This window comes from Diceros bicornis, chromosome 20, assembly GCF_020826845.1.
Source record: "Diceros bicornis minor isolate mBicDic1 chromosome 20, mDicBic1.mat.cur, whole genome shotgun sequence".
Lineage (NCBI taxonomy): Eukaryota > Metazoa > Chordata > Mammalia > Perissodactyla > Rhinocerotidae > Diceros > Diceros bicornis.
The window spans coordinates 7,083,755-7,099,008 of record NC_080759.1 but is presented as its reverse complement, the minus strand read 5'-3'; the positions used below and the strand labels follow the sequence as shown (position 1 = coordinate 7,099,008).

General features: G+C 39.5%; 1 pseudogene; it reads left to right on the top strand.

The window, feature by feature from the left end:
* The first annotated feature begins 1,069 nt into the window (after positions 1-1,069).
* LOC131418847 (olfactory receptor 7A10-like) lies at positions 1,070-14,740 on the top strand (annotated as a pseudogene).
* Positions 14,741-15,254: the final 514 nt, after the last annotated feature.

Here is a 15,254-nt window from a genome sequence, read left to right as displayed (position 1 = left end):
CTCTTTATTTGAACTCTCTGTCTGGTAGGTTGCTCATTTCTGTTTCACTTAGTTCCTTTTCTGGGGTTTTGTCCTGTTCCCTTACTTGGAATGTATTCCTTTGCCTTCTCATTTTGCCTCTTTCCCTGTGCTTGTGTCTACGTATTAGGTAGATCAGCTACATCTCCTGCTCTTGGATAGGTGACCTTATATAAGTGATGCCTTAGGAGGCCTGCGGTGTGCTTCCCTCAGTTCTTAATGTTCCAGGGGTGACCCCTATGTTGGGTACATGTGTCCTTCTGTTGTGGCCTGTTTGCTCTCCCTGTAGGTGCCCAGGGAGGCCGAGTTATGCTCCTGGCCAGCTGTTGTAATGCTCAGCTGCTTGTAGTTGTTCTGGGCCCTTCAGTCTCTTTAGCAGGTGTGGAGAGCCCCAGCACAGTTGGCTGCAAGTTCTAATACCACATTTGTGTTGCAGTATTTCTTTTAAGTGAGTAGGCCCCCAGTGTGGCAGGTTGTTGGGGTCAGGGGCTTACAATTGCTCTAAGCCTCCACCCTTTAGGTCTCTTGTCAGCTCTCTGAGGATATCAGCTGGGTGGCCCTGGCCTCAGGCACGGGAGCACCCAATTGTTTCAGGCTTTGGAAGGTGGGGCAAAACCCCTATGTGGGTCTTTGAGAATGACAAGTCTTCTGCAGTGACAAGCCCCACCACCCACAGGTCCACACACACGGTCAACACAGTCCTGCCCCGTGTGTGCACCTCGACCTCCTCAAGTGGACCCAGTCTCTCCACAGTGGGAGCCCCACACACTCTACCACTTCCCCACACTCTCCACGCACTCCTTGTGCATGCCCTGCCCCACTGAAGTGGGTTCAGTTGCCAGGCTGCAGAGAATACAGTCACCAATCTATGCAGGCCCACAAGTTGTCTGAGGGATTGTTGTTGGGTGGGGCCAGTCCCTAGGGTGGGCTACCTGCCCTGGTTGAGCTGGATTAAATCAGTGCTCTAGTGGGTGGGGCAGACCTGGGCTAGCAGGCCCCATGGAGAACTCCAATGGTGTCTGTGTCAGCATGCCCACACCAGGCCACGACAATGGCCGCGGCCAATGTCCCAGTCCCTGGAGAGGTCTCACCTCTTACTGCAATGCATTCAGAGCCTATCAGGTGAGTCTCTTTTCACCACAGCACTGTGCACCTTTCTTTCTGGTGATTTTAGGTTGCTTTCTGAAATGGGTGAGTTTGCATGTGGGCCCTTTAAGAGCCGGTTTTAATTTCTTTGTGAACCAGCTTTTCTGGGGGTACTCCCCAATGTTTTAGTAGCAGGCAAAGTCAGATATTATGCCACTTGTCTCAATTGTTTTGGGTCCACAAAGTGCCCTGAGCTACTCGGCTCAGGGCCCCGCTCCTCCAGGGAGGGCTGCCTACATTTGGGCTGCTCCCAGCAGCCGTGAAGCTGGCGGCTTGTGAAGGCGGCATTTTTTCTCTCCAGAAGGGGGTTTCTGCCTCTTCTATCTCAATTAGGATTGTCCTTTGTTGCAGGAGTTCCTCTTATCCAGTTTTCAGTTCTGTCTCAGGGGTAATTTTTCCATGAGTAGTTGTAAATTGGCTGTGTCCATGGGAGGAGGTGAGTTCAGCGTCTTCTTATGCCGCCATCTTCCAATATTCCCTCTGTGTCATTTAGATTGTAAATTTCTGTGACTTCGGGATTGGTTTCTGGAGACTTGTCATTTTCCATCTGATCTGGAGAGTTAATGTATTTCTTGCTGTTTGATGAAGTGGACCTTTGCTGGTTCATAGTAGTAGTATCTTGTCAAAGATTTCACCTGCCACAACTTGGAGGGGCAGGAGCTGTGTTTTCTGAACCCACTGCATCCCCTGGAAGTTGTGCCCATCTGCTGGAAGCTGTACCAACACGGTCCATCTGCATCTGCCCACTGGCCACTGCTGCCTGGCAGGTGACACACAAGGGTGCAGGTGCTCTGGTGTGGATCTGCTGCCCTAGCCAACTGGCCGAGCTGGTGTACCAGGTGGGAGGGGAAGGAAGGAGCACCCTCTTTTGTATGCATGAGCCCACTCTGCCCTCAACAGTGGCCAGTCTGGGATGCTGGGCTTAGTGGGGGCACCCATGCAGTGCTGAGCCTCCTTGGTTTGGAGCACCCCCATGGGCCAGGATGTAACTCCAAAAGCAGAAGTGTTTGGGTGGAGGCCCACCCACTCCCCTGACTCTCCACACAGTCATGTGCCAGCCGCTGCATGTGGACCCGTGACCTAAATCACTGCTGCTGGGGAGGGGGAGGAGATCCACTCACCCACTTCCACTGCTTCCCGGGGATCCAGTACCCCCACCTTCAGATGTATGGTTGTGTGGATCTCTCAGACATCCTATTGTGCTGCATGGGTAACCTCTGTTGGTTAATGAATGTCCTTTTGGTTGTATCTTAAGGGGAGAGAGACTAAGGGAATCGCCTACTCAACCATGATGCTGATGTCACTCTCCTACTTTTCCTATCCTTTTTTTTTTTGATGTTTTAATAGTTTTTAACATTGCGAAATTTTGGGTTGTACATTTTTGTTTGTCCATCACCATATATATGTCTCCCTTCACCCCTTGTGCACACCCCCCATCCCCACTGCCCCTGGTAACCACAATACAGTTTTCTCTGTCCATGTGTTGGTTTATATTCCACATATGAGTGAGATCATACAGTGTTTGTCTTTCTCTTTCTGGCTTACTTCACTTAACATAATACCCTCCAGGCCCATCCATGTTGTTGCAAATGGGAAGATTTTGTCTTTTTTTATGGCTGAGTAGTATTCCATTGTATATATATACCACATTTTCTTGATCCAATCGTCAGTTGAGGGACACTTAGGTTGCTTCCACTTCTTGGATATGGTGAAGAATGTTGCAATGAACATAGGGGTGCATAAACCTCTTTGGATTGTTGATTTCAGATTCGTTGGATAGATTCCCAGTAGTGGGATGGCTGGATCATAGGGTATCTCTATTTTTAATTCTTTGAGGAATCTCCATACCGTTTTCCATAGAGGCTGCACCAGGTTGCATTCCCACCAGCTGTGTATGAAGGTTCCTGTTTCTCCACATCCTCTCCAACATTTGTTGTTTTTGTCTTGGTGATTATAGCCATTCTAATGGGTGTGAGGTGATATCTTAGTGTTGTTTTGATTTGCATTTCCCTGATGATTAACGATGTTGAACATCTTTTAATGTGCCAATTGGCCATCTGTATATCTTCTTTGGAGAAATGTCCATTTCCTCTGCCCATTTTTTGTTCTGGTTGTTTGTTTTTTTGTTGTTCAGTTGTGTGAGTTCTTCATATATTATGGAGATCAACCCCTTGGCAGATGTATGTTTTGCAAATATTCGCTCCCAGATGGTTACTTTTCCTATCTTAATGCCTCAAAGTCAGAATCACATTTACGTTTCTACAACGGAAATTCTCTGTATCAGATAATGAAGCTAAATATCTCCAAATTGACTTTAGATTTCTACTTCTACTTAAGGTGGGATATCAACACAAAATGATTTCACCAAAGGAAGTTACATGAATGAATTGAGGGGCTTATATCCAGTCTCCTCAAAAAAATTTATTGGACACATGACTGTATTAGATTCCTATTGCTGCTATAACAATTTACCACACTAGTTAATTAAAACAAAAAAAGTATGGTCTTATAATTCTGGATATCATAAGCCTGAAAGGAATCTTATTGGGCTAAAATGAGGTCTGCACATCTGGGTTCCTTCTCAAAGCTCCAGAGGAGAATCTGGATAAATTTCCTACTCCAGTTTCTAGGGGACACCTGCATTCCTTGGCTCATGGCTTTCCTCCCAACTTTAAAGCCAGCAGTTTAACATTTCCAAATCTCTCTCTCACTCCAGTTCTTCTGTCTCTCACATTCATATTTAGAGAACCATGTGACTAAGTTAGTTCCACCTGGATAAGCATGGCTAATATTATTAATGTCAGCTTATTAGGAACCTTATTCCACTTGCCTAACTTTTAACATCCCTTGCTATATAAAATACCATACTCAAAGATTCATGGACTTTTCTTTCTCCATTGTATGTTCTTTGATCTTTTGTCAAAAATTATCTGTCCACAGATGTGTGGGCTTATTCCTGGGCTTTAAATTCTGTTGCATTGATCTGTGTGTCTGTTTTTCTGCCAGTACCATGCTGTTTTGGTTACTACAGCTTTGTAGTATATTTTGAAATCAAGGAGTATGATATCCCCAGCCTTGTTCTTTTTTCTCAGGACTTCTTTGGCTATTTGGCGTCTTTTGCTGTTCCATACAGTGCAACCTTGGATTGGACAGGACATGGTCATTGCTTTTAGAGTCCTAAGTCTGGTACGTGACTGATGTTTGACTCCTTCCTTCCATCTCGTCTGGTGATAGAGCTTCAGTCTCCCTCATCTACCACCCAAGGAGACATTTGTATTTCCACTCAGAGACCTTCCTCTCAGAGACTACATCCACGTAATTCCAAGAGCACTGTAGACACTGTAGGAGAGGGTAAAGAGCATGAAAACCTGAAGGTTTTCCTGAGGTCACCTGAGAGCCAATCTTGCCTAACCCAAATCCCAGAGATCACTGTGTTTTCTTTCTTTTTTAATTAATTAATGTATTCATTTGTGATGCCAAAACAAAAAGACACATTGACATCAGCAATGCAGGGGTCCGTATTGACAATTAAATGAAATTTATGGAAGCTCAATTAGAAGACAGAAGGAGACATGTAAAGTTCTTCCAGTAAAAGTAGAACATAAGTCCAGGGATCTTTGCAATTAACAGGAGTGGGGAAATAGCATATTAACTGAGGAGGGATGTACAGTGAAATGAGGGCATTTCTTTTTTATTTTTAAGGTGGGGCATATTTGAGATTGTTTCCCTATAGACGGGAAAGATCCAGACCAAGGAATGCTTGAAAATATTATCTTGCATCAGCAGTTCATGAGGCATACCTATCATGGTATCTTCTCACTCTGGGTAGTCACATGACAGAAAATTATATAATATGTGAAAAGGAGTATGCTAAAAGCTTTATTTTCTAGTTCTTTCACTATCTGTGAGGCTGAATGTTTTCATGGGTTTGTTAAACATGTATTTTCTCTATTATAAATTATCTGTGGGAGTCCTTCATTTTGTATCGTGAGGTCACAGTGTTTTGATTCCTGTTTTTATATGCATTCATTCAAAAAAGAAAATAATTTTTTTCACCAACTGACTTTTCCATTTGATTCATTTACTCATGTATAGAGCTATTGGGGAGAACTTGCAAAAGGTTATAAACTTTGTGTGGTCAATTCTATAGGTTGTTCATATTATGTTCCTCCTTTGCTTTTTTTTTAACTGAAAGAATTGGGCTGTCACTTTAATATTATTCTTCACTTGTGAATCTTTGCTTTAAACACAAATCAAAGTGAAGATTCTTCTGCATACATTGTGCTAATAAATCAACATTTATACATATTTCCAACTCATTTTCACATCTCTGTTAATCCTTATTTTTTCTTTTTGTGTTTTATGATTAGATCTATTTCTAAAAGTTGCATCACCTTTGTCCATCATCTGGAAGGCAATCTTCTTTACATTTGATTAATGATTACCTGTATCTACAATAAGCATATTCAAACTCATATATGTTTACATAAGAGAAAATTATAAATTTAAATACTGATTGCTCTCTGCATTTTTTTTACATGAGCAATTAGATTTATTTTTCTAGACAATATATAATAAGGATTTGAGTCTCAAACGAATAGTGGATAACCCCATTTCCAATCATTCTCACGTTACTGTTTGTATTTCATACCAAATTATTTTTAACTTTTTTTTTCATTTTTTTATTGTGAAATTTTTGTTGTACATTTTGGCTTATCAGCCACCATATAAGTGCATCCCTCCACCCCTTGTGCTCATCCCCCACCCCCCTAGCCCCTGGTAACCACCAAACAGTTCTATCTATCTGTGTGTTGGTTTATCTTCCACATATGAGTGAAATCATGCACTGTTTGTCTTTCTCTTTCTGGCTTATTTCACTTAACACAATACTCTCCAGGTCCATCCGTGTTGTTGCAAATGGGACGATTTTGTCTTTCTTTATGGTGAGTAGTATTCTATGGTATATATATACCACATCTTCTTTATCCATTCATCAGTCGAGGGACACTTGGGTTGCTTCCACAGCTTGGCTATAGTGAATAAAGCTGCGATGAACATAGGGTTGAATAAGCCTTTTTGGATTGTTGATTTCAGGTTCGTTGGATAGATACCCAGTCGTGGGATAGCTGGATCATAAGGTATTTCTATTTTTAATTTTTTTAAGAATCTCCATACTGTTTTCCATAGAGGCTGCACCAGTGTGCATTCCCACCATCAGTGGATTAGGGTTCCCCTTTCTCCACAGCCTCTCCAGCATTTGTTGCTTTTTGTCTTGGTGATTATAGCCATTCTAACGGGTGTAAGGTGATATCTTAGTGTGGTTTTGATTTGCATTTCCCTGATGACTAGTGATGTTGAGCATCTTTTCATGTGCCTATTGGCCATCTGTATATCTTCTTTGGAGAAGTGTCTGTTCATTTCCTCTGCCCATTTCTTGATTGGGTTGTTTGTTTTTTTGTTATACAGTTGTGTGCGTTCTTTATATATTATGGAGATTAATCCCTTGTCAGATATACGGTTTGCAAATATTTTTTCCCAGCTGGTGAGTTCCCTATTCATTTTGATCCTGGTTTCATTTGCCTTGTAGAAGCTCTTTAATCTGATGAAGTCCCGCTTGTTTATTTTTTCTTTTCTTTCCCTTGTCTGAGTAGACATGGAATTCAAGAAGATCCCTTTATAGCTGATGGCAAACAGTGTACTACCTATATTTTCCTCCAGGAGTTTTATAGTTTTAGGTCTCACCTTCAGCTCTTTTATCCATTTTGAGTTAATTTTTGTGTATGGTGAAAGAAAGTGGTCTACTTTCATTCTTTTGCAAGTGACTGTCCAGTTTTCCCAGCACCATTTATTGAAGAGACTTTCCTTTCTCCACTGTATGTCCTTAGCTCCTTTGTCAAAGATTAGCTGCCCATAGATATGAGGTTTTATTTCTGGACTTTCAATTCTGTTCCATTGATCTGTGTGTCTGTTTTTGTACCAGTACCATGTTGTTTTAATTACTATCGCTTTGTAGTATGTTTTGAAGTCAGGGATTGTGATGCCTTCAGCCTTGTTCTTCTTTTTCAGGATTGCTTTAGCTATACAGGGTCTTTTGTTGCCCCATATGAATGTTAGTATTCTTTGTTCTATTTCTGTGAAGAATGTCCTTGGGATTCTGATTGGGATTGCATTGAATCTGTAGATTGCTTTAGGTAGTATGGACATTTTAACTATGTTTTTTCTTCCAATCCAAGTGCATGGAATCTTTTTCCATTTCTCTATGTCATCATTGATTTCACTCAGTAGTGTCTTATTGTTTTCATTGTATAGGTCTTTCACTTCCTTGGTTAAATTTACTCCTAGATATTTTATTCTTTTTGTTGCAATTGTAAATGGGATTGTCTTCTTGAGTTCTCTTTCTGTTAGTTCTTTGTTGGTATATAAAAATGCAACTGATTTCTGTAAGTTGATTTTGTACCCTGACACTTGGCTGTTGATTATTTCTAATAGTTTTCCAATGGATTCTTTAGGATTTTCTATATATAAGATCATGTCGTCTGCAAACAGCAAGAGTTTCACTTCTTCATTGCCTCTTTGGATTACTTTTATTCCTTTTTCTTGCCTAATTGCTCTGGCTTGAACCTCCAGTACTGTGTTGAATAAGAGTGGTGAGAGTGGGCACACTTGTCTTGTTCCTGTTTTCAGAGGGATGGCTTTCAGTTTTTCCCCATTGAGCATGATGTTGGCTGTGGGTTTGTCATATATGGCCTTTATTATATTAAGGTACTTTCCTTCTATACCCATTTTATTGAGAGTTTTTATCATAAATGGATGTTGGATCTTGTCAAAAGCCTTCTCTGCATCTGTTGAGATGATCATATGGTTTTTATTCCTCGTTTTGTTAATGTGGTGTATCATATTGATTGATTTGTGGATGTTGAACCATCCCTCTGTCCCTGGTATAAATCCCACTTGATCATGGTGTGTGATCTTTTTAATGTATTGCTGTATTCTGTTTGCCAATATTTTGTTGAGGATTTTTGTATCTATGTTCATCAGGGATATTGGTCTGTAGTTTTCCTTCTTAGTATTGTCTTTGCCTGGCTTTGGTATCAGGGTGATGTTGGCCTCATAGAATGTGCTGGGAAGTGTTCCATCTTCCTCTACTTTTTGGAATAGTTTGAGAAGGATAGGTATTAAGTCTTCTTTGCATGTTTGGTAAAATTCTCCAGAGAAGCCATCTGGTCCTCGACTTTTATTTTTTGGGAGATTTTTGATTACTGTTTCAATCTCTTTACTTGTGATTGGTCTATTCAGGTTTTCTATGTCTTCTTGATTCAGTTTCGGGAGGTTGTATGAGGCTAGGAATTTACCCATTTCTTCTAGATTGTCCAATGTGTTGGCATATAGTTTTTCACAGTATTCTCTTCTAATCTTTTGTATTTCTGTGGTATCTGTTGTAACTTCTCCTTTTTCATTTCTAATTTTATTTATTTGAGCTTTCTCATTTTTTTTCTTGGTGAGTCTGGCTAAGGGTTTTTCAATTTTGTTTATCTTCTCAAAGAACCAGCTCTTTGTTTCACTGATCCTTTCTACTGTTTTTTTAATTTCAATTTCATTTATTCGTGCTCTGATTTTTATTATTTCCCTCCTTCTTCTGACTTTAGGATTTGTTTATTCTTCTTTTTCTAATTCTGTTAGGCATAGTTTGAGGTTGCTTATTTGGTCTTTTCTTGTTTTTTAAGGTGGGCCTGTATTGCTATGAGTTTCCCTCTCAGGACTGCTTTTGCTACATCCCACATGAGCTGGTATGGTGTATTTTCATTTTCATTTGTCTCCAGATATGCTTTGCTTTCTCCTTTAACTTCATCAATGATCCATTGGTGGTCCTCTCTGCATTTTAAAAGCCTTCCTATTATATTCTTTTATTTCCAAGTCTCTGGCAAATTAATCATGAATTAGTGACCCATTTTGATGTCATTAAATTATTAATATTTTATATTTATATAAAGTTAGTTTTAGATTTTCAATCTCTTCGGTTTCCTACAGTTGTTTTGAAAGTACTACATTTAACCTAACAGTATTCTCACTGTCATTCTTCCTTCCCTGAGTTTTTAGTTTCTTTTAAAACTTTTCTTTCTATATATGCACCCACACATATTCACATACTTTTAATTCAAATGCATGAATAGAATCTTGTGCACATGACAAATGCTCTTTGTGTTTTAGGACAATCTTTCTCTAGCTTGTGTCCCCTTTTCCTTCTTACTCAATAGTACCTTATGGATATCCCTCTAATAAACCAGTTTAATGATGATTCATTATTTTGATGGTCCCATAATATTTCATGGTATGGCTATGCCATTTATACTTTTGATGGTCTTTTATATTCTTAGCAATCAGAATTGCTAATATACCAATGCAATCTAATTAGCAATCAGAATTGCTAATATACCAACACAAAAGAAATATTTTGAGATAGTTAAGTGAAAACTATCACTCTAATAAGAGGCAATTTTGTCCCAAAGGGGACATTGAGTAATATCCAGAGACATTTCAGGCTGTGACACTGAAGAAGGGTGGGCAGATGCCAAGGATGCTCTAAACATTCTAAAATGAACAGAACAGACCCCACCACAGAGACTGATTTGCCCCAGGATGTCAATTGTGCTGACATTGAGAAAATCTGAGTTAAAGAATATCTTTATTTTTAATATTTATGGCTGAGCTCTAAAATACTACCTACTTCTTACACCCACTCCATAATGTAGCTGAAATTTCCCAAATTTATAGATAAAGAACAAAGGCCTAAAAGCTTTATTTGCTGTCATGCGGGAAATAATCAAGAGGCATGTATAAACATGTGCACGCAGAAGCTGAACTGCTGAGTCTAAAATTTGACCACATAAGGTCAGACCCAAGGTGCATGGAAAGTTTCTTGGTAGAGAAGTCCTCAAAATACCTACATGTGACTCTAACACTGGACCACAACGTTGATACTCAGAGTGGTCCACAAAACAGGATCTGTAACATCAACATCAGCTGGGAGCTAGCTACAAATGCAGAATTTCTGGGCCTGCCCTACATGTGCTGAATCCAAATCTGCATTTGAACAAGATCCACAAGTGATTCATATACACTTTGATGTTACAGAATTTAGAATAGTATTTCTCAATCTTCCTATTGTTGGCATTTGTGCTGCATAATTTTTTCTGGTGAGGATGTCCTATACATTGTAGGATGTTGAGCAACATCACTGGCCTTAACCCATTAGGTGGCAGTAGTACTTTCCCAGTTGTGACAACCAAAAATGTCTCCAGACAATGCCAAGTATCCATGCAGGCAAAATCACTGCTGGTTGAGAACCACTGGCCTAGAGTATGGGAACTGGAAATAACTTGGAGTTACAAAAAGAGTTTATCACTCACTCAGTCATAACTTGGGGCAGATCACTTTACCCTTCTGAGCCCCATTTATGCAAATGTAGAGTGAGGTTCATAATAGTACTGACCTCATAGAATGGATTTTTGTAAAAACTAAATGAGACAATCCATACAAGAATCTAATCTCAGTCCACAGTGCATGAAAAGATCTAAATATATTTTATAATTAACTAACAGTTTTTAAATGAAGGACTACATGACAGATCTTAAAATCATGAAACTCCTAACTGATTTGTCAAAAGCATCACGAAGCCAAAGGATATAGTACCCATAGTTTTATAGCAAAAAAACACACCTCTCTCCTTTAGTGGCGAGGAAATAGAAATTTTCTAGAGAAATCAGGAGATATTGCCCATCACAAGTCAATACTTTAGAGGCCCATGAGACATAGTCGAGACAGATTCATCAGCCAAATTTGGAGAAAACGTTAACTAAAGATTGGGATAAGGTACAAAAAAGTGAGACATCTGGAAGGCAGGTGAGTTGATGGATAAGGAGTAATAAAAACTGGATTCACCTAACTTCTAATTTGGTCTTGGAGACAGAATCAGCACGGATAATTTCCTTTGTGTCCAGATCAGTGTCCCACAAAGAAATGATGTGCTTAGAAGTGGGAGTAAAACTAGAAACAGTGCCTAATGAGCAGCAATAGGGAGCTGTAAATATCTTCCCCGCTGCAGTACCTCAGCATGTGCAACCTTGAGCTGGACGGGACATGGTTGTTGCTTTTGGATTCCTAAGACTTGGTGGGATCCAATGCTTGACTCCTTCCTGCTGTCCTCTCTGGGAACAGAGCTTCAGTCTCCATTAACAACCATCCAGGGAGAAATTCAGAATTCCACATGGAGACCTGCCTCTCAGAGAACCCATCCAGGTAAGTCTGGGTTCCCAGCAGGTACTTCAGGAAAAGTTCAGAGAGAATGGAAGTGGAGAACTTTTATCAGGTCACCTGAGAGCCTGAGCAGCCAGCCAAGAGCCAAGAGAATGCCATATTTGTTTGCTAGGGAGATTAATTAAATTATAATTAATTTATTTAATATGTTAAAAAGAGAAGTGTCTTTTGGACTCAGAAATACAAGGATCATTGTTATAATTAAGTGATGAGAAAGGAAATCCGAAAATGAAGAAGGAACAGGAGGCATAAATTGGTTCCGGTAAAATTAGATATATTAGAGGATTTTTGCGGTTAAGAGGAGTTCTAAAATAGAGTATTAGGTGTGGAGGCATGGGCAGTGAAGTGAGGGCATTTTTTTGAATGTTTAAGATGAGGTGTATTTGAGCATGTTCCGTATTTATTAGAAATCCCAGACTGAGGAGTTAGACATGACTTTGCAACAACAGTCCTTGAGACCTACATTTCATAGTGTCACCTCACATGTTGGGTATTCATATAAAAAACTTGTATTTAATGTGCAAAAAGGGGTATGCTGATGAGCTTTACTTCACAATTATTTCATTACCTAAAGGTGGAGAAGCAATGGAGACATTTGAGAGGTAGAAAAAAATTCAGCCTCATCTCACCAGTGATAACCATTCATTTACTAACTGGAAGGAACTATGCTCAATTTTTACATATGTTGACTAACTCTGCCAACCACCTCCAGACAATGGATGTGGCCATCTCCACTATTTGAGTGAAGATATTCACATTTAGGATTTTTTTATTGGCTCTCCATGGACAACAGCTAATATGTGGTAGATCTGAGACTCAAAACCCAGTTTTCTGATTCCAAAATCTTTGCATCTAATATTATTTAAAGTCTTTTACCATTTCATCTCTAAAAATGCCCACTATTGTTGGATGTTTTTTATGTTTTGTTATAAATTGAGGGTTTGTTTATTTCCTTTGCTCATTTTTCTAGTGGCAAGTTCAATCAATAAGGTGTCTACATTGTAATATATCATTCCTTTCTTTTGAAAATAAATTGTTTTTTGTTACTTTATCAGTTTTTCTGGGCATCAAAGGGATATAACTGGGTTTGGAATGCTGCCAGAACCAAGGATGTTTTCTCCTCCTCACAATCTCTCAGACACCACTTGAGTATTTTAGATCTTTTTTTCCACTTATGTCTAAATCTTTCCTCTCTCCGTTTTTGAAGTTCTTTTTATGTTTCTTTAAAAATAGGACACAAAGTGGTCATATGAACATGGAGCAGCATGTTTATATGTCCATGGCTGGATTGCCAACTGGAATTTGGGTGCTATTTTTACATTCTCCAGGGTAAAGATAATCTGATGTTGACAGCTTTATTGTATCATATCATTTCTAATTATTGAGGCTGGAGGTGAGAGGAACCTGGTAGCAACACGACCCCAGGAAGTCATAGTGCACTCTGTGTGTGTGTGTCTGCTGTGTGTGTTGGTTGTGTGTGTGTGCCTGTGTATTTTGTGGGGCATGAGCAGTTCTCAGGGCAGTGGTACCTAGTCCATATACTCCAAAATGTGACCCTTAAAAGACAGACATCAGAATGTTAACCAATAGATAACAATTAGGAGATCATTTCTATTCACAGAATTCCTTGCAAACAAAATTAACAAAATGAAAGGTCAACATGTGAATGAGTTGACTCCCTGTGTCTTGAAGTTTCAGCTCTAGCAGGGAGACCACCTCAGTCCTCAACATCCTCTGACACCATCCCTCATCAATCTCCCTGTTTATCATTCCCCTTGACACACTGGCTTCCTTTCGATCCTTGATTTTCTGAAAGAAGTTCCTTCCTCAGAGTCGTTGCACTGGCTATTTCCTTTCCATCTTCCTTGAGGTTCCTATGGAAATGTCACTTGGTTTGCAGGGCTTCTTGAATTTCCAGTAAAAAATAACACCCCCAACTACTTTTATTTATAGCTACTCTTTTATACTTTATAGAACCTGTCACCATCTAACGTGATATGTGATATTTATTTACTTACATTCTTGAACAATCATTATATTCTTGGGCTTTTGTTTCTCAGCATCCTGCACCCTTTGCCTAGAAGATGGCCAGTACTCAACATATATACCTCAAATTCATGAAAACATTTCTCACTAAAACTGTGAAAAACATGACCTCTTGGGGAAAAGTCTAGAGTGGGAAAAGAATTCCTAGTCATAGATGTCACAAAAGATCCCTTAAAGGGGATTACATCTGTACTATACATATATATAGTAATATATATAATATATATATATTGATTTCTCAACTGCAAATATAAATTGCAGTATTTCAACTATGTTACTAAGGCCCATTTGGATGAAAATTAATTATGTTATTTTTTTCATTGCTAGTTATCATCACCACCACATGGTACAAGGCAATGATACCCAAATTTCAGAATTTCTTCTTCTGGGATTATCAAAGGAACCAGAATTGCAGCCCCTCATATTTGAGCTTTTCCTTTCTATGTATCTGATCGCTGTGTTTGGAAACCTGCTCGTCATCCTGGCCACCATCTCAGACTCCTACCTCCACACACTCATATACCTCTTCCTCTCCAACCTGTCCTTTGTAGACATCTGTTTCACCTCCACCACCATCCCAAAGATGCTAAGTTATAGCCTATGAAGGCTGCATTAACCAGATGTATTTTTACATACTCTTTCTGGTGTTGGATGACTTTCTTCTGATGGCCTATGACCATTTTGTGACCATCTGCCACACCTGCACTAAATGGTCATCATGAAACCCTGGCTCTGTAGGCTGCTGGTTCTGGTATCCTGGATTATGAGTGTCCTATATTCCTTGTTACAAAGTTTAACAGTGTTGCAGCTGTCATTCTGTACACACAAAGAAATCCCCCACTTATTCTATGAAGTTAAACAGGTGGTCTGACTTGCCTGTTCTGACATCTTTCTTAACGACACAGTGATATATTTTGCAGCAGTACTGCTTGCTGGTTGTCCCCTCACTGGCAAAATTTACTCTTACTCTAAGATAGTTTTCATCATACAGGAAACCTCATCAGCTTAGGGGAAGTACAAAGCATTATTTACCTGTGAATCTCACCTCTCAGTTGTCTCCTTATTTTATTGTACAATGCTAGGTGTGTACCTTAGCTATGCTGCTACCCACAGCTCACACTCAAGTGCAATAGCCTCAGTGATGTACACCATGGTCACACCCATGCTGAACCCCTTCATCTATTGTCTGAGGAACAAAGACATAAAGGGGCTCTGAAATGGTTTGTCGGTATGTCAGTTATAAAAGAACCTATTGTCCTGATCCTGAGGAAGTGTCCATAATTGCAGGGTTCAATGCCTTGGAGCAAGAAATTGCTATTCTTTGATCAAATTGTGGTTGTAGAACTTGCTCCTTTTATTTGTTTCCTGAAATTTTTATTTGTTTGAATTCAACTTCTCTACACAATTTGAATAACCACCTTATTAAGCTTTCTGCTCTGTCTGTTATATATATAGACAACTTTCCATTTTATCTGTTTTCACAAAATTTTTCCCAAACTTGATCTGAAATATTTGGAAATTCCCATTTATTTCATGGGCAATGTGGATTTCTTAAGATAAATTCTTCTCAAATGACATATATCATTGTAAGTAATTTGCTCTTGTTTTGTGGATAGAATAGTCATGAGTTGGATTACTCATATGGAAAACACTACACTACACTACTATGCCTATAATTTCATTCCAGAGGAAAATCAGAAACCACGGTTTTCGCTTTTGTGTCCCTTATT